General features: G+C 46.4%; 1 protein-coding gene and 1 pseudogene across 4 annotated transcripts in view; one reads left to right on the forward strand and one right to left on the reverse strand.

Moving 5' to 3' along the window:
* RAPGEF1 (Rap guanine nucleotide exchange factor 1) overlaps positions 1–20,795 on the forward strand; it is a 162,168-nt gene that overhangs the window by 6,839 nt on the left and 134,534 nt on the right. The gene's annotated exons all lie outside the window — the stretch shown is intronic.
* On the reverse strand, positions 11,901–12,434 carry LOC142458023 (eukaryotic translation initiation factor 1 pseudogene; annotated as a pseudogene).

The raw sequence follows: 20,795 nt of genomic DNA on the forward strand, positions 1-20,795 counted from the left end.
CAGTCCCTGGTTTGTGACTTATTCCGCGCGCTGTCACCTCATTCATAGGCCTGCCACTTTAGTATCTGGTCACTTGTTTTAGACACTCTGAGTAATAATCGGAGCCCTGGCATTGTGACCGAGTGACTCTTGGCCGTCTCTTGGCCTCATTGTTTCCGTCTGTGCTGTGAAGTGGTATGAAGCGAAAATTAGTGCTGCCCCTATTTCTAACAGGTTCCTCTCTGTGTGTGTGCGTGAAGGTCATTAACTAAGAAAGGAAGCCTTCCTTCCTTCGGGCTCAGCTGTGGACTCTCCACCAAGCACAGTGTGAAACCCACTTCCTGGGTGCTCGCACTGCGGCCTCCAGCCAAACCGACTTCTTCCAGAATGGTTGGTGCCGTGCCTTCCTCTAGCAGACAGTGAGTGCGTTCCATGGGGAAGGCTGCAAATAAACCCTCTTGGGGAGATTAATGTTGTTTATAGTTCATATTGTTTAACTCGTTCAGAAACCAGGACCACAGTTTTCTTGCTGCAAGTGAACAATCAACCAATACAGTTTTCAACACACTGTCAGCATGAAGAGGGAGGGCGCCTGCCCAGTTCCTCACAAAGTTGCCATTCTGTACCTAGCACAAGGAAGGTCCTCAATAAATACTTACTTCAGAGAATGAGTGAATTCAGGTACTGTTACTGTTACCAGAGCATGAGCTCAGGCTTCTGCTTCCTCATCTCCAAATGCTTTCCTTAGGGTTTTTGAGTTGCCCACTGCCATGCTTTTGGTGAATGAGTGGGACTAACAAATACTTTCATCCAATGTATCCAGTTAGGTAGGGGGTTCCTGTGTCAACTACAAGAGTTGATCAGTAATTTAGTGCCATCATCTGAAAACTGATTGGGGGGGGGGTGTCATGTGCAGAACATTCCAAGGAGATAACTCATATCTGTTAGGCCCTGATGAGACACTAAGCCACAGCTCAGCTCAGTTGCCTTGTCAGCCAGCGCCACTCTTGGAGCTCCCAGGACATCCACTTGACCATGGTTGGCCCGTGGGGGACCCAGGACCAAAGTGTTCTTAGATAATTCTTATTCTGCACTGAGCAGGCGTAGTTGTACCTTATGTTTATAAACCAAGTAGATGCCAACTTGCCTCAGCCCTGGGCTCATAACAAATAGAAGTCTCCCTTTCTACTTGTTTGTTTTTTTACCCCCAGTTGACCTTTGAACTTTATTTCGTTCAAACTTTTAGCCCTATCAGCTGCTGGTGAATGAATGATGATGTGTTCTCTTTAAGGGATTGGGGAAGGATGGCTGTGGGGGTTCTGCTGGCTCCCGCTTTCTTTTGTGTCAGAAACGTTATAGGCAGAGACCTGTTGTTTCCCCTTCCCCTGTGAGCTAACATGCGCTGGAGGGATCTGCCTAAGTGACTTAGAAAGCTGGCATTTTGATATTTGCAATTCCTCCCGTCCCTTTTCCCAGGCTGTGGTCTGGACGAAAAGGGGTCACTTTCTGACCCAGCATCCTGACCCATCTTTCTAAGATACTCGTTACTACCTTCTAACAGCTTAACCTTTGGCTCCCTTTAGGCCCTTAAAGGTGATATTTCCACTTGCCTGTCACTGGCCGCTTGGCATCTCACAGTCATTGTACTGCAACTTAAGTGTTGTGATTAGGACACTCAGCCCTGCTTTTAAAGCTTAGAGACAGAGCTGTTGGGCCCAGGATGGGGTGTGGTGGGTGCTTCCCAGGGCTGGGGGCCAGAAGGCCAGAGTTCAGTCATTTGCTTTATAGCTTTGTAAAATTTATACTGGTGTAGACTCGACAGATGTGGCTTCCAACCACATGCTGTACTGTTAAAAATGGCAGCCAGCCGTGGTCTCGCCAGAGCTAGAGCCTGGTGCTTTTGCAGTATTTGTGAGAGGGAAGGCGTGGCCTTGGAATGAGAGAACAGCTGAAGTCCCGGGGAATGTGATGGAGCCAGATATCAATTTAGTTGCCTTAAAACAAGCTACCACCGCCAACAAAGAACACCCTGACTGGGGATAATGGTCATGTTTACTTGCTGGTGTGGATAATCATGCATTGCCCTCTCCCCATCAAGTCACTGGTTGTAAGGAAATAGACTGATAATTGTGCCGGGGACCTGCGATTGGCTACGCTCAATCCTTCCTTTCAGTGATAAACATCAATGGTCGTGCCAGCTCGCATTCATCAGGCACTTCTCACATGTCTCTGTGCTTTGCGCGTGCTGGCTCCTTCAGTCCTCACATTGGGAGAAAGGTACTGTGACTCTTCTCATTCAGGAGGAAACTGAGTCACAGAGCTTTCCTTTTCTGATTTGGATCCCAAGGTTGCCAGGAGTTGAAGCTGGCCCTCGCCATACTCAGGTACTGAGTTGGCATAAAGTTAGGACAAAAGCCTGGCCAGCTCTTTCTCACCCAGCATTTTATTGGTTCTGACAGTCCTCTCTCGGGTCTTGACTTGGGTGAACATGAGCTTCCATGTGTCCAGGGATCTCTCTGCCTCTGAGGCAGTTTCCGTTGTAGAAGCCGCAGGCTCTTCTGCACAGCTCTGCTCTACACAAAGGGCCACTTGGTAATGCTGGCGACAGAGTGGGGTGGATGCCTGAGGTGGCAGCCTCCTGACCCTCCTGCTCACAGGTAGCTCAGGAAGGCCTGCTGTATGTTGGGTGATCTCGGGCAAATGGCTTCCTCTTTCTGAGCTTCTGGTGTAACTTGATGGACTGGGGATGCTGAGGCTCTGAGTCTAGTTTGAGGTCTAAAAGGGAGAGTTGGGTTGTTCGAACACAACATTAAATGTTGCAGAAAAACCAAACCCAACCCACTGCTGGGGAGTTAGGCTGAAATCATCACAACCCTATAGAACAGAGGAGAATGCCCTAGGCTATAAATCTTTATAGGGGTAGACAGCTTCATCTTCCTTCCACAGCGTGGCTGTTGTTGGCCTTGGGATTAGCAGCCCAACACTTAACCTGTGGGGCCTTTAGGCATCGACAACCCTAAAGATGTAAATAACCCTTTCTAACTTTTCAAAACACTTGCATAAACACTAGTTGTTATTTTGTGTGTTGTGAGGTCTTGGAGTTAACAGCATTTTTTTTCCCAGATAAGGAGGGTGACAAGCTAACCTATACTGAGTATTTTCTGTGTGCCAGTGTGTCCATGCCTTAATGAACTCTGTTCTTACAGCAAGAGGGAAATGGCAGGCACATTGCCCTTTGACAACGGAGGAAAGGTAAGCACCAAGGAAGGAGGTGGTGTGCCTTGGTGGTAGGTTCAGCTACTAGAACCAGTCCAAGATCTTGGGTTTCCTTCGTCACTTTTCCTTCCCCTCTTCGTGCCTCCCCCTCCACCCCAGCATCTTAGGACCTGGGCTCTGTCTGCGGCAGAACAACAGGCAGGCTGCCTTGGAGGCACCACCTTTGTCTTCTATCTTTTGATGGGACCTACTCTGGGATTTCCCTGGGATTTCCTAGCCTCTGCTTGACTTTTAGGTGTCTCTGCTTCTGCCTGTGTATTTATGAAGCAGCTTCTGGTTTCTCCACTATAGAAGTGACTTCAAAAGTGCTTGTGCGGGTGTCTGCTTTGGAGAAGCCTTTACAGATGGCAAAATTGAGGGAAATGGCTTATCCAGCCACCCATCTTACACCAGCTGAGGGCTCCCCGAGTGCCAAGCAGCCTGCTAAGGCAGCGGGCAGTACTGAGAGGGAATAGAGCCGTCTCCACACTTGGGGAGCTGACACCGGCTGTGCTGTGTGCAGGAGAGTCTTGATCTTGGCTCTCATACTTTTCTCAGCACTCATCCATGGGTAGAAGGCAGTGTGGGCTGGGGACCAGGAGACCTGAACCATGGCTCCTGGGTCTGCCTCCTGTCCACTGGATCTGTGCTCCCCTTTCAAGACCTCTGAAATGAGGGTTCTTAGCACAAAACTCACTGCCATGGGGTTGATTCTGACTCACAGCAACTCTATAGGACAGGAGAACCACTCTTTTTTTTTTTTCCTTTTTTTAAAATAGTTTTATTAGGGGCTCATACAACTCTTATCACAATCCATACATACATCAATTGTGTAAAGCACTTTTGTACATTCATTGCCCTCATTATTCTCAAAACATTTGCTCTCCACTTAAGCCCTTGGCATCAGCTCCTCATTTTTTCTCCGCTCCCCATCCCTCATGAACCCTTGATAATTTATAAATTATTATTTTGTCATGACCTGCCCGATGTCTCCCTTCACCCACTTTTCTATTGTCCATCCCCCAGGGAGGAGGTTATATGTAGATCCTTGTAATCGGGTTCCCCTTTCCAACCCACCCTCTCTCTACCCTCCCAGTATTGCCACTCACACCAAGGGTCCTGAAGGGATCATCCGCCCTGGATTCCCTGTGTTTCCAGTTTCTATCTGTATCAGTGTACATCCTCTGGTCTAGCCAGACTTGCAAGGTAGAATTGGGATCATGATAGTTGGGTGAAAGGGGGGAGGAAGCATTTAGAAACTAGAGGAAAATTGTATTTTTCATCGTTGCTACATCGTACCCTGACTGGCTTGTCTTCTCCCCAAGACCCTTCTGTAAGTGGATATCCAGTGACCTACAAATGGGCTTTGGATCTCTACTCCGAACTCCCCCCCCCTCATTCACTATGATAAGATTTTTTTGTTCTGATGATACCTGATACCTGATCCCTTCAACATCTCATGATCGCACAGGTTGGGGTACTTCTTCCATGTGGACTTTGTTGCTTCTGAGCTAGATGGCCGCTTGTTTAACTTCAAGCCTTTAAGACCCCAGACGCTATATCTTTTGATAGCCAGGCACCATCAGCTTTCTTCGCCACATTTGCTTATGCACCCATTTGTCTTCAGCTATTGTATCATGGAGATGAGCACACAATGATATGATTTTTGTTCTTTGTTGCCTGGTAAGTGATCCCTTCGGCACCTCGTGATCACACAGGCTGGTGTGCTTCTTCCATGTGGGCTTTGTTACTTCTGAGCTAGATAGCTGCTTGTTTACCTTCAAGCCTTTAAGACCCCAGATGCTATATCTTTTGATAGCCGGGCACCATCAGCTTTCTTCACATTTGCTTATTCACCCGCTTTGTCTTCAGCGGTTGTGTTGGGAAGGTGAGCATCATAGAATGCCAATATAATAGAAGAAAGTATTCTTGCATTGAGGGAGTACTTGAGTGGAGGCCCAACATCCTTCTGCTACCTTAATACTAACCTATAAATATATGCACATAGATCTATTTCCCCATCCTCATATATAAATTTATTTGCACGTGTACATGTCTTTATCTAGACCTCTATCATGCCCTTTGCCTCCCAGCTCTTTCCTCTCTTTCCCTTGACTTTCCTCCTGCCCCACTATCATGCTCAGTCCCCACTAGGGTTTCAGCAATTCCTTTTGGTTACATTACCCTTAATCATGCCCTACCAGGCCTCCCACACCCTCCTCACCACTGATTTGGATCACTTGTTGTTCCCTTGTCCCTGGGTTTAACACCACTACCTTTCCCCCCACATCCCCCTCTCCCATGTCACCCTGGAACTGTCAGTCCCATTGTTTTCTCCTCCAGACTGTTCATCCAGCCTATCTGACTTAGATCTGTGGAGATACAACATGCACACAAACAAGACAGCAAAACCAAGCAACAATATACAACAAAACAACAACAGCAACAACATACCCATGACAAACAAAACAAAACACAACAAGAAAGCTTGTAGTTAGTTCAAGGAATGCCTGTTGACCTTTAGGAGTGTTTTCCAGTCCAGTCTGTTGGGGCACCACGCCCTGGCCCCAAAGTCCACCTTCAGCTTTCCCTGGTGACCTCGCTTGCTCCATTCTCTTGCTGTTCTGTTGCACACACACACACACACACCACCACCACCACCACCCACCACCACCACCACCACCACCACCACCACCACCACCCCCCGCCAGTGTTTTGCCTCAGTGTGGCGGGATCAGATCGGGTGCAATTCCCACACTGTGTCTCGGGTGCTGTCCCCTGTAGGGCTGTGGGTCAGTGAGGGATGTCATGTCTTATATTGGGGCCGGCCATGTGGTCCTCTCTGTGGACTGGCCACTCTAATTGGGGTCATTGTCCTCTAGGCCTGGTGGGCCAGGATATGCTCCACTCTCTTCCCCCTTCATGTGCTCCTGTGTGCTCTGATCAGATGTGTCCCTCTCCTGGAGCTGCAGATTCAATGCTGTCCTTTGAAATAAATTCTTCTGGGGGGAGAGGCAGGTGTCCACTAAGTAGTTGGGATTGGGGCCGGCCCCCCAGACCTTTCCACTGGTTTCCTACTCCACGGTGGCATGAGCAGAACCACTCTTGTAGGGGATCCAAAACTGTGATTCTATGGGAATAGACAGCCTCATCATGGGATTCTGAATCTTACAGATGTTGGTTTGAATCTGAGCTCTTCCATGTAATCATTAGGGGTCTTGGGCAGGCCATGTAGCCTGTCTACTCCACTCAGTCAAATAGAGGAAACAGCAGCAGTAGCTGCCATAGGATGAAACGAGATGCTGCACAGAAAGCACTGTAGCAGTCTGGACACAGATGAAGCACATTACACACGTGAGCTCTTGCTCTCATCAGAGCTCCCCACACTTGCTCTAAGTGACCGTTGAATAATTGCTTAAAAACCTACAGTATGGTAAGCGAAACCCAGACTCCTGTATGTGTAAAGCAAGGAGGGATCTCTGGTTGGTGACAGGTTTTCTTTCAATATCTCTGTCATTTGTGAATACCAAACCCCAGGAAATTGATTTGTATCACCGATAAACTGCCCAAAGATATCATTTACAGTAAGCGTATGTGGTAGTTCATTTTGTTGCCCCATCGTGTGCAGGCAGACCCAAGGAAAGAATGGACGGTCCGTTTCTTAGTCTCTGTCTCCAGGACCGGATCTGTGCTCATGGCCAACAGATAGTCTTGGCTCCAATCCAGAGCAGTGCTGAGCTGAAGCGGGTCTGGGTTTTTTGGTTTTTTGCTTAGTCCCAAGAGACACCACCTTCATTTCTCCCAGCAGGGGTGGCCCTCAGGATTAATTAAAGCATTCTCATTCCGCCCTGGAGATGAAACGATCGCAGTGTGTTTGCTTTTGTTTGGTGACAGTTAAAAATCGCACACCCTTCAAGGTCCTTGGTTAGGAAGGGATAACGTATAAATTGCATCAAGCAGCTACAAGCAGGGTGGTTTTATCCCCCTTACCTCTCCCCCCACTCCCCTGAACTTTCCCCATCGTTAGATAAATTCAGACACCCCGAATGTGGTGTTGTCCTTAACTTGTGCTCCCCTGGGTTGTTCTGGTACCCGAACATGAGTGTGTGTGGCCCCTTTGCACGCTGGCAGAGCAGCTGGCACGGAGCACCGTGCCGTTTGCAGAGCCCAAAGCCCAGGCAACCCTTTTCACTCTCCTTAATCATTTGGTCCTGGAGCTTCAGAACCTCTCATTTAATGAGCGTAACCACACTAATTTACGCTTCTGCCTCAGCTTGTCAGGAGTGCCTTACAGATATTAATTCTCTGAGCTCATCAGAAAAACCAAAGGGCATACATCAAAAGCATGTTTTCTTTAAAAACAAAAAACATGTTTTCTGGCATGATCTGCCCCCCCCCCCCGCTTTTTAATTTGTTCATGTGGAGCTACCTAGATTAATTATCCCTCCGTGTGCAAGGTTATCGAATGAATTTTAATATTTGGTCATGATGGTATTTGGATTAGAGACCTGGTCAGAGATTGGTGGTCAAAATGCCCCTACCGCTAAGGAAATCCTGTGTGACTCTGACTGCCCTGGATAACATGGGCTGCCCTGTCACCAGGTATCCAGATCCCCTCTTGTGCCCTGCCTCCCCCCATATCTGCTTCTGGGAATGACTCATTTTAAGGTGAGCAGGATGGAAAAACTGACCACCCCCTTGTTAGGGTTCCAGATACCTTATTTGCCATATACCTTGTTTATTACCTTAGTAGTAATCTGTCCATTCGCCCTGGTGGGCCAGCAGCAGCTTGTGTGAGTGGTCCCATCTGCCATTGTGTGGGGAGTCACAAAGTCTTTGGCTAGCAGGACCATATTAAGGGATTCCCTTTACCAGCTTGCCTTTAAGTGACATAATAATTGCACTTTCCTTGGGTTTTTCTATGGATTCTCTGAGGTAATGCTTGGAGCAGTTTAGTGTAATACTTAAGAAGATGGAAGTCTTTTCTCCTTATGCCCAAGCCTTTCAAAAAATTGACATACCATAAAATTGATTTGTGCCTATCTGTGAGTCATTTTATGACTTTTGATAAGTTTTTACTTGCATAATTAGGATATATAAATCTGTTCTATAACTCCAGGGGGGGACAACTCAAAGCTCTCTCATTCTGCCCCCTTTGAACCCCAGTCCTTCCTGTACCCTTGGCAACCCCTTTTGCCTTTTCCAGGAAATCCTGTAAATATGATAGAGTAAATCATTTTTGGAGACCAGCTTCCTTCACTTTGTACCAACTGGCTTGGAGGTTCATTGGGTTGTTGCTTTTACCAGTCTTCCACACCTTCCTTCTCCAGAGTAGTAGGGCCCATTGTTAGAGCATATGACTGTTTATCTGTGTAAGACTGGCGGGGTGAACTATCTAACTCTGTTACCTAGAAAAAGGTAAAGATGATATGTGACAACTGCATGACTAAGCAGACACCATTGATCATAACTTACAACTGAGCTGGGTGAACGATAGGTGCACTGCAGATCCTGTGGGCTTCTTTTACAAGTATGTGCATGACCTTGTACTTGGCCATGAGATCCTGAGCAGTTAGGCAAGGCATTGGCTCTTGTGGAGCAGGAAGCTTTTAAACCAGGTGGGTCCCGTGCCCAGACGTGAATTTCATCACCTTGCACCTGAGCTGCACAGCTCAGCTGGGCTTCAAGAGGCTCACCCAAAGGGACTGCTTCATGCTCCCACTGGCAAGCTTTGCTTCTGAGCATGTGTGTAAAGAGGGCCCTGGAAGCCTCAGGGGTGTGAGCATCGAGTTGAGCCCAAAACAGTGGTGCATGTTGGAGCCTGACACATAATTAACATTTGATGAATGCCAGTGATTAATCAAGACCCTCCCAAGCCTCTCAGTGGCTTCTGGGTAATAACTCTGCCTGGGTACCATTTTCAACACGTACTCTCCGTGTTGACATCCTAGATGGCATTGACTACATATGGCACTGACTATTTTTGGTAGGATTCCACCCAGGCTATTGGCCTCGGTTTTAAGATGGCATTACTGACTTGGAGGAGGGAAAGAAGAAGAATGTTTTAGGCAGAAGCCACAGCTTTTTAAAAGTAATTTACCAGCTGGCAGGCCCTGTTGATGGGCTAGCGCTTCTGTTTGAAAGTTGCCACGTCGAGATTGCGAGTATCCAATGAGTATCACGAGTATCATTAATATGTCTCGGTGAATCTGCGCTGATAACCAGTTACTGTGTTTTCTGCTATTGAGACACCAGTGAATACATGTAAAGGCCATCGCTAATTGAATGCTTCTCTGAAAACCAAAACAGGGAAAGAAAATCGATCTGCAGGGTAGGTTAGAAAACAATATGGTCTTCCTCTTTGCTTTCAAATTAAAAACTGAAAAAGTATATCTCTTATAACCAAGGAAATATACCAAGCAGTGAGTCATTCTTTCGTCTGGTTTCTTGAGCACCTGCTATATACAGTTGTTGACAGTGGATGCTGGGGATGGGATAATGAATGAGGTAAGTCAAGGCTCCTGCCATGTGCGGTCCTGCTCATTGTGACTGGGTCCAGGCCCTCTCCTCCAAGCAAGACAGCCTTTGGAGAGTCAAGCTCTGAATGTGTACCTGTGGTCTAGCCTCACAGTTAGATAGACGTCTGGACACCAGAGCTTATTCTGAGGATTACTGTGCTCATGCAGACTAGCAGATGGGGTGATGATCACACATCCCAGTTTACACCTGCTGTCCTGGCATCATTATCAACAGCCCCCTCACCGTCACTCTCTAAGGTGGCGTGGATGAGAAAATATTGAAGGAATAATCTTGTATGACTACTGCATTTCATCAGTTTGTGTTGAAGGGGCTCTTGGCTGGCATAATGAGGGAACCATTTTAGAAATGCGGCTTGTTCCAGCACAGAATCAAGCTCATGCAATCCAAAGGAGGGACAGCTGACTTGGGGTTTAGCCTGTTCTCTCCCAGGACACCTGCCACTTTGCATGCTTCAATCACTTAGAAGCAGTGAAATCTGGGACCATTTGGTTTAAGGAAAAGGCACCAACAAAAAAACAGCTCCCTTACCCTCAAAAAGAACCAAACCAAACAAAAAAAACCTCACATTCATAGAACAGCAATCAGGATGCTTTTCTTATGATAAAAATTCAATTAACCAGATCTGAAGTGTACATTGTTTGGGACAGATAGAAAGGATTTTAGTACTTATGTCGGTTTACATCTTGGTGATGAAGTTAGACAAATAATTATGTAGGATTATGTAGTTGGACAAATAATTATTTCTGGGTGAAGGAGGACAGAGATTGCTTTTTCTGCTGCTAGATAAAGCCACACAGGGGTTGATTCATTATAATAAGTCTCCTTTTTATGCACTTGATAGAGTATGTATTGAAGAATTTGCTGGGAAGACTGGTCGGAGGCTTTGTGTTTGTGGCAAGTTGGTAGCTTGTAGCCATTTATGTGAGCAGGTATTGAGGACAGGATCATAGGGGACCAAGTGGTCACTAGATTGAGTTCTCAGCTAACGTCTACCTCAACCAGCAAGTTCCTAGGTGATGCCTGTGCTGCCAGTGGAGTGGGTGAAGGGGCATACTGCTCCTAGTTATTCTTGGGGAGAAGTGGAAAGGGTCCCAGGGATTTGACGTAAGCAGTAACAAGTTGTCATTAGTGTAATAATAGAAAGAAAGCAACAAATACTCCCTGTGTACTAGTGCTATGTGCATTTTAATCTTTTCGGTAGCACTATAAAGAGGCAGTTTTTGGTCGCTAACCAACAACAATGGATTTTGACCTTTAGAGACCCACTGTGTGCAGACAACAACAGCCCCATCGGGTTTTCAAGGCTATAAGCTTTAGGAAGCAATTTACTAGGCCTGTTTGCTGAGGAGCCTCTCCAAAACCTCACTGCCCTTCAGTCAGTTTTGACTCATATTACCTTACAGGATAGAGTAGAACTGCCCTTGTGGGTTCCGAGACTTTGAAACCTTATGAGAGTAGAAAACCCCTTCTTTCTCCCAAGACATAGCTAGTGATTTCAAACTACTAGCTTTGCTGTTAAACATGCAACGCATAACCCACTATGCCACCAGGGCTCCTGAGGTGCTGATGGTTAGGTGTAAACCACTAAGCATTTGGACAGTTAGTGGACTAGTCCTTTGGGCCACCCCAGGCAGTTAGTGGTCTCATCTCCCAGCTGAGAAGTAGAGGCCTGTGAGGCTTTCTGTGACTTGCTCAACTAGCGTATGAGAGCGCTGGCCTGGAGCCATTGCCCATATTGCTGGTTTTATGCAGAATTGTGGTCTTCACAGCTGGCAGAGCTGCAGAGCTGGCCTAGTACACATTGCAGCCTGTTGGCTTTCCGGAAGAAAATACAGGAACTTTGATTTGTGTCTACTGGTCTCATCTTTAGGGGGAGAATCATCCTAAATGAAGTCTTCCAGGTTTTTAAGTGTATGGATGATTCTGATGTCCTTACCTGGACAGTCATGGTCCCTTCTGGTACTTGCTGGAAATTCCACAGGGCAGGATAATTGATGGTGTCTTCCGCCCCCCTCTCCTCTCCCCCACCCCCAGTCCCTGCCCCCTCATGGTTTTCAACAAGTTTCCATAGGCTGTAGCGTAAATTTGCCTGGGAAAAGAAATTTGTGGATTGTTTTTTTTTTTTTTGCATGGCTCTTTTCAGTTTATTGCATGAAGGAGTTACACTAGTCCAAGTTAAAAGTGGACCCCAAATGGTTACATCATACAAGCTGTGAGGTTTTAAACTTGTGACAAGGGACAGAGGGAATTTTTCTACTCATTGCAAGGAAATCCTCACTTAAGCTTCCGTGAGCCACAAGCACTTAAAACCCATGAACCTTCAGCTGGTCGTCCTTAGCCAGTCCAATCTCTACAAGGAACTGGCATATGTTCTTGCGCTGGTCACCCTGGAGCTGAATCACTTCTCCATATTCTGGATGCTCAATCACAGTACCATTGCAGGCAAATTTCTCCTTAAAGGCCTTCACTAGCTTCTTTTTGTCGTAGTCATCAGCGATCCCTTGGACAGTGGTCAGGGTCTTCCTGCCGTTGCGCTGTTGAATTCTTATATGGATATAATCCTCTGTCCCCGCAGGCAGCAGGTCATCACCCTTACTTGCATCAGCAAAGGAGTCGAAAGAGTGGAGGTTCTGGATAGCGGACATACGATACGATTCCTTTTCCTCGGTGGAAACGGCCTGCAGAAGGCGGCGGCTGGAGAAGGCGGGCAGGGGGGACGGAGCGTCGGGAAGCGAGGGGGCTCGAGGGGGAGGCTGCTGAGTCCTCGGCGGCGGCTCAGTGACTGGGGCCAATTTGTGGATTGTTTTATCGAGTTTTGACCAAACCCTTATAAAATGGATTAATGGCTCAAAAAATATTTCCACAAAGGCATCACAGCTTGAAGATGATTCTAATAATATAAGCACAAGTGAGCAACCAAAAAATGACATTGCTGGCTTGTAGTACACACGCTTGTCAGCAGTATTCACAAGACACAAATGACAGTGACCTAATTAGCTCTGACAAGAAGATGGTCAGGAGATTTGCAGTTATGAAGAAAATTCTTTGATGAATCGCACCCTAAATGTTTATGGTGCCTTGGGATATTAGCTGATTAATTAGGTTGATAGGACAATCATGATTAGCTAGACGTTTAAAAACTAAATATCCGGAGCTTGATGACAAAACTAACACTTGTTATATAGAGTCACCAGTACTCACTTCCAGTACTTTATCAGCAAAGGGGTAAATGTTTATAAGCCCTTTCTTTTGAGTTTTCTTAATGTGTAAGTGTTCTAGTAACAATTATATACACCCATCTCATCTGTCCACGGCTCGATCCTTTCTCTTCTCCCAACCCATTTTGGAATTCTCTAAGCCCAGTCCTCATACAATCTCCTGATCTGTAACTACTGTCTAAATATTGGACACTCCCAAATGTGTGTTTCCAGTTCTGTTCTTCCCCATGAACTACAGACCTACATAGCCTACTGCATACTTAGCATCTCCACCTGAATGTCTTTTAAGCATTGAGACTCTCTCTATTCCTAAAGCAGAGCTCTTAGTTCCTGCATGAGCCTCGGCCTTGCGGGCTCTGCCCAGGGCCTGTCACTCTAGCAGTACATCTTAGAGTCATCCGTGACTTTCTCTCTCTCATGCCCCATCCAAGTCACCAGCAGCTCCGGAGGCACCGCCGTCAGCTATGCCCTAGGTCCAACTCCTCAGCCTCACTTCGGGCGGTTCCTTAGTCCACACTACCACCACCACTCCCTAGACTGTTGGGGCACCCTCCTCACGGCTCTTTGGGTTCCACCCTTGCCTCACTGAGACCCATTCTTTACTCAGCATGTACAGTGTCAATCAGACCAACTCAGTCCTGCTCAGAAATACCTAGAACTGGTTTCCCATTAAATTTTTAAAAATCTTTGAAATCCTTGCTGTGGCACCCTGTACTATCTGGTCCCTAACTAACCTCCTCTTTCCCCACTCACTATTTCAGTCATGTGAGCATGCTCTCTCTTTCAGTCTGTGTGTGTGTGTGTGTGTGTGTGTGTGTGTACAGACGTGTGTACACAGATACCCGTGTACAAACTCTTGCATGTGTTTTTCCTTCAAGTATTCTCGAAACAGACAAAGCCTCGGGGCCTTTGTACTTGCTGTTCCCGCTACATGGAGCATTCATTCCTCTATATATTGTGGTTTACCTACTGAGAGTCCATCAGTTCAAATGCTGGCTCCTCCAGTTGTTGATTGTGAAAAAGTCCCACCACCGCCTTCCTTTTAAGAATCCATTTTCTTGTTGATAAACTGGAGCCAATGATAGAATTGTCATGAGTTCATGTAAGAGAAACACTTAGATCTTACGTACTAGGGAAACAAGGGCAGTTTCTTCTGTTTACACATTTGCTTCCGGAATCTCTTCAGATTCCTGTTCAAATGCCGCTCCGTCGGCTTCATATATAATTTATGTGCTCCTTTGTGATCTTCTTTCTCATTATGATATAAACTCCTGTCAGTTTCTATCAGCTCCTATTTCACTTCAGCCCAAAATGGTGCCTGGCACATAGTGAAGTTGGTGAATTTGTGTTGACTGATCGAGTGGATCGTTAGTATCCATGGGCATAGGCTCAATGCTTCAAAAGTAGTAGGGTGTGCGTTGTAAACGGCTGCAAGGACTAGAATACATGCTGCAATGGCTGCTGATCCTTAACAGAGCTCAGTAAGAAGGGGGTCACTTGTTCAGTCATGTTTGGTGATTATCTCTGGAAATAATGAGTCGTAAGGGGCAGGAGGTGACAGAGGCCAGGGTGGGGATGGCTTTCTACTCCTGTAAAGAGTTACAGACTCAGAAACTCACGGGGCAGTTCTACCATGTCCGATAGGGTCACTATGAGTCAGCATTGACTTGATGGCAGTGAGTTTGGTTGGGTGTTTTTGGAGTGGGCATGGACCAGAAGAAGGTATAGAGTAGGACATGGTTGTTGCTTTTCAGACACTGTATTCAGTATACTTTTTTGGAGGAGTTGTGGGCCCTGAGAGAGCATCTGATAAAATCCAGAAACATGCATACCTGTCCACATTTTGCCTGTAGTGTCATCCCTCTGGCTGACTGGCCCTCTACATCCATCCCATCAGTTAAGAACTCTTGGCTTGTGATCTGCTGGGTGTTGACTATTGGGTTTCATTTGACCAGCTAGAGAGGAGAGGAAGGATGTGCCATACACCAAAGGGGATCAGGAACAGGTATGGGCATGGTATCGAATCTCAAGCCCAAGCAAAGACTTGAAGAATGTGGTAGGTGAGGGTGGGAAGGTAGTTATGGAGTCAGACTTCAGAAGGACTTCCATGACAACCTAGACTCTGGAAGACTAAGAATGGCATAGTGGGATCAGCTGACCTCCTTGAATTACACGTGGGAAGGAGAATTGATATCAAGGATGCTGCCTAGGAGGTAGAGGAGGCATGCTTCCTCTCTTCTCACCAGTCCTTTGACCAGTTCTGGCACCAGCTGTCTTTCCCACAGCACTCTACTTCTCTGCTGCGTATGACCATTCATTGCAATGGCCACATAACACTCACAGACCAGACTCATGATTATGAGGTGTATTGGGGAAGTAACAGGTTACAGTTCAGGATCATGAAAGACTCAGGATACAGTTCTTCTGCCAGGACAGCTTTTCAGTTGTCCCCACAAGCAGGCCTTTCAGCCCTTGACTCCTCAGCCCCTTTGGCCTATTGGTCTGCCCAAGCCTCTGCCAGGCGTGGGCAAATAAGAAAAACAAGCTCTTTAGCTGCACTGGCTGTGTCCAGAGGCACCCTAGTCTGCCAGGAAGCTTCCTGTCAGAAGGTGCTCAGTTCTTTTGCTCCAAGGGTTAGTAAGACTAGCTGTCAGTTGCTCAGAGGTACCCTACTCCACCAGCAAGGTGGAGCTCCTGCCCACAGGCACTCAGCTTGCTCACTCCATGAATTGGGAAGCCCACTGTGCTGTCTCCTGCCAGTCTCTTGGTTCTGCTGCTGCTGGTTTTCTGCTGCGCTCGCCACCACTTATCACATCTGGTCTTACAGCCCTCCATCTCTGGTTCTAGTAGCTTCTCAGTGCAGGAGCCCAGGGTCCACAGGGCACACTTTGTTAGGAGGTTCCCCTTTCCGCTCTGGAATTGGCTCTTTTGAGTCTGACAGGATGACACAATTGATCAATCCCTTTCTTAGGGTTCCATTTACCTTATTTGGCCCCATTCCCACAAGGGTGCCACACGCCCCACCCATGCCTATGCACTCCTGTCATGGTCCACAAGCACCCCAGCTGTATTGTCCTACTGAACCATCCAGCGTGAACCACATGGAAAAAGCCATGTGAATGTGACCCGTTGCCCCACAGACTATCCATTAGTATCCCGCTGTGCATCAAGAGCTCCAGAAGGGTTTTCCACAGGATTTTGGCCAAATATCCTGAAATAAGTGGCAGAGGATAGGATACTAATTTTGCAAACTTAAAGGATAGTGCCTTTCTCTGGATTCTTGGTGCAATTGATAGAAACTGAGGACACGGGCTTCCTTTGATGTCCTTGTTGGCTCGACTTAGTTCCTGCTTGGTCCTTCAGGAAATCAAGTTGATTTTCCACTCATAATAAATCCTACAGGACAGAATAGAACTGCCCCCATAGGGCTCGTGAGATTATAAATAGTTAGGGAATAGATGGCCACATCTTTTTCCTGTGAAGTGACTGGGTGGGTTTGAACTGCCAGTCTTCTGCTTGGCAGCTGAGCTCTTTACCCACTACCCTACCAGAGCTCTTCTGATTTCAGATGGAAAAATAAACCTCCAGTTTCTTCAGGAGGCTGATGTTGACTTAGCAGTGAGGGCTTTGCCCTAATTGTCCTTCCTTTAATAAAGCAACACTGTCCACCAAGGCTCTTGAACACAAAGAAGCAACCTCATGTGGGGACTTGGGAGTCAGGTAAGGTGCAGGCTCTGACCTCCTGTGTTTTGCAGATTAGGTTAGGTACCAAGAAAAGATGGGCTGGATGACTTCACAGTTTGCTTCTAGATTGTGTCACTTCTAGGGCTGCCTGGATAGAGAAACAAGGCAGTCTTGTTTGGGATACAGTATCAATATTCATAGGGGATTAGCATTTTGTTGTCCTGGTTGACATGCATGTACTGCCAGAAATCAGGCCACTGGCTAGCTGTGGAAAACAGTGGACCATGAGTCAGTGACCAAGGTTCTATCTCTCTCTGCCCATCTCTGGAACTCCAGGGAAATGTCTTTCCCTCTGTGGACCTCGGGCTCCCTATTTATTTTGTAATAAGAGAGTCGTACCAGTTCTTTGGAGTTTGATGAGAGTCATGGAAAAATAGACAGGACATGGTTTGCTCAACACTTTGGGACCCCCTTGAAGTCCATGAGATGAAACACTAGACCTACAGAGCTCTGCCCCACGGGACTACCCCCATACATCTCCTCCTATGTCAGCACTTCTCAACCTGTGGGCCCCACCACCCTTTTGGGGTCAAATGACCTTTTCCCAGCGGTTGCTCGATTCATAACAGTGGCAAAATTACAGTTATGAAGTAGCAGCAAAAATAATGTTATGGTTGGGGGGTCACCACAGCATGAGGAACTGTATGAAACGGTCGCATAATGAGGAAGGTTGGGAACCACTGTCCTGTGTCATCTCCTGCGTCCTCACCCATTCATGCCTCTCCAGTTACACAGGGCTTTTGCATATGCTGCTGCTTCCCAGAAACCCTTCACCCCTCCTGTTTATCTTTCAAGTCTCACCCTTCCCTGACTTCCCAGATTAGATTAGGTTGCTCTGCTAGACATGCTTGTCCTACCCTGAGCTGCTCAGCACTGATGACAGTAGTAATTGATTCTTCTCCAGTGTTATCTGGCTCCCCTTTGATTCCCTGCCAGACCAAAGCTCTGGCTGCTTATTTGTTGAATGGATCTCCAAGGCCCCTGTGGCCGTGACATTCTGAGACTGATCTCTTAATGCTTTGAGCGTGTCCTAAAAGAATCCCTGAGCTGGTGTTTCCTGTGACACCCCACACACAACGTGCCTCTCACCTGGAGTGCTTTCCTCCAGGGCTGGGCAGGGAAGTCACTTCAAAGCAGCATCCAGTGGGCTGTGGACAGGAGCTCACGCTTGAAAACTGCCTTCCAGAAGGTCTGCCTCGATGCTCTGGGGGTGCCTAACCTCCAGGCTGGCCATTCCCCTTTGTTTATGTTCTGGACTGAGCTGGAACGCCCACTTGGAACATTCCCACAGTGCTTGGCGCTTCCTCGTATTGTTGGATTTTTCTTCAGAGAGGAAGTAACCAACATCCGACTTTCCTCCCAGCAGACACATTTCATACACAAAGCTTTGTGTCAGCTACTGGAGACCCACCGGCGAGCCCAGCCTGTGACTCTGACCTAGGGCCGGTGAATGTGCACATGGAAGAAGGCATCCTCTGCTTTTCCCTTTGGAGCTGTGCCTTCTAACAAGAAGTGACCGCCTCCTTGCAGGGATCTGTGCCTTAAATTTCTTCTGAACACAGGAGCATTTTACTTCCCTGTAGGTGTGATGCTTAAGAACGTTTTTCAGACTGCAGGAGTCACAAGATTCTGCCTTATGCCACTTTGCACAGTCAGAATAGTATTCCTGTGGTATAAATTTCTCTGCGTGCAATTTCATTTTAATCACACCAAGGACATGGGTTATTCACCAGAGTCCTTGCAACAAGCCTTGACTGATATGAGGGAAAATGAAAAACCCCTTGTGAAGATAAATACTGCTCCTTTAATGATGCAAAGGAGAATACCATTACTTGGGTCAAGTGCACCTTAGCCCTTTAAAGTAGCATCCTTGCTCTTCAATACTCAGAAGAGGTCTTGTGCAGCAGATTGACCTATTGCAACATGTCTTTTGATCTCTTGACTGCTGCTTCCATGAGCATTGATTGTGGATCCAAGTAAGGCATAGTCCCCGACAACTTCAATCCTTCCTTTTTCATGATGTTACCTATTGGTCCAATTGTGAAGATTTTGGTCTTCCTTACATTGAGTTGCAATCCATAATGAAGACTAAAATCCTTTATTTTTATCAGCAAGTGCTTTAATTCCTCCTCCCTTTCAGCAAGCAAGTGTGTGTCATTTGCACACGGCAGGTTGTTGTAAGCCTTCTTCCAAGCCTGATGCTGTACTCTCCTTCATACAATCCAGCTTCTCTGATGATCTACTCAGCATATAGATGGAACAATTATGGTGAGAGGAAATGATCCTGACGCACACCTTTCCTGATTATAATCATGCAGTATTCCTTTGTTCTGTTCACACAACTGCTTCTTGATTCTGATACTAATTCTGAATGAGCACAATGAAGTATTCTGGAATTCTCATTCTTTAAAGATTATCTACAGTTTATTATTATCCACAGACGGATGCCTTTGTGTAGGCAGGAAACACAAGTAAACATCTTTCTGGTATTCTCTGCTTTGAGCCAAGATCAATCTGAAACCAGCAATGATATTCCTTGTTCCACATCCTCTTTTGAATCCAGCCTGGACTTCTGGCAATTCCCTGTCAAGTGTCAATGTCACTGTGACTCAGAGTGACTCCATCTGTGGGTTTTATGTTTTCTCACATGTAAAATATCTTCTACCTATTTCATATGGAAGTTGTAAAGGTTAAATAAGACCATTTTTCAAAACTGTTCTCTCAAGGAAATGCCCAGTTAGTTTGCAAAGTTCTTCAGTAATGCAGCTGCTCGGGACGTGGGCTACATTGGGCAGAGAAATGGCACAGCCAGGTATCCAGCAATGAGCCCCACAAAAGGAATTGACAAAGGACCATTCTTGACTTCAAGCGCTTTACATACAAGGGAGGGAATTGAAAATGAGTCAGGTGAGAGAAATTCCGAGGCAGGGAACTTGGCTTGAGCTGAAGGGAGAGATGCCAGTGGAATGATGCTTGCCCTCTGCCTCATGTCAGGAAGGACAGTTTAGGTTAATCCATTCTGGGGGCTCAATGTGATTGGTGTGTGTGTGTGTGTAGGGAGAATTCTCATTTGCTTAGCCCTTCTTCTAGTCACTCATTTGTTGAACAGAATTATGATGCACTTGCTGTGGGGGGGACATCCTGAGAAGTGCTGGGGAGCATCATGTACAAACAGCCCTTTCTAAGCTGTTTGTAAAGTGGTCATGATTAGAATCTTTTTTTTTTTTAAGTAGACCGTGCACTGTTTTTTATTTGTCCTCAGTGGTAAGGGATATTTTTCCTTAAAATAATTGTATTTATTTGGTATTGTTGAAAATATGCATAGCAACACATAGACCAATTCAACAGTTATAAATAGAGGTTTTTTGATTTGTTGTGGTTTTTGAAGAATATCCTGTGAAAGAAATGGGGTCAAATATCTGACATTGAAACTTGCCTTATGAAAATCGCTATGGCATTTAATAGAAACAAAGGCACTCCAGTGGCCTCTTGGGCTATGTATCAGACTGCTAACCACAGAGTCAGTGGTTCAGACCCACCAGTTACTGCTCAAGAGAAAATGAGGCTTTCTGCTCCCATCAGCACTTACAGACTCGGAAACCCACAGGGGCCCTTTTATGCTGTTCTACAAGGTCTTTATGAGTTAGAATAGACCAAATGGCAATGAGTTTGGTGGTGGTGGTATTTTTTGTTGCTGTTGTTTTGTTTTGAGAAACAAATGAGATCAGAAAGGAGCTTATACCAAGGGCTCAAGTAGAAAATGTTGTGGAAATGATGATGGCAACATATGTACAAATATAATTGATACAATTGATGTATGGAATGTTATGAGTCCTAAGAGTCCCCCAAATGGATTTAAAACCCCGAATGTATCAGAAAGGCTAGAGGACGATGACGGATGGAGTGCAGTGTGGGAATGTTGCTTCAGTGGGCGTACTGGGTGCACCTTTGTTCTTCTCTCCTGTGTGGTCGCTTGGTCTCGAGAAGAGGACAGAGGACTGGGAACTGGCCCTGACCGTCCTACCTTTGCCTTCATTGGAAGAATCCTTGCCTATGGTT

The sequence above is a fragment of the Tenrec ecaudatus genome, chromosome 10 (genome assembly GCF_050624435.1).
Source record: "Tenrec ecaudatus isolate mTenEca1 chromosome 10, mTenEca1.hap1, whole genome shotgun sequence".
Classification (NCBI taxonomy): Eukaryota; Metazoa; Chordata; class Mammalia; order Afrosoricida; family Tenrecidae; genus Tenrec; species Tenrec ecaudatus.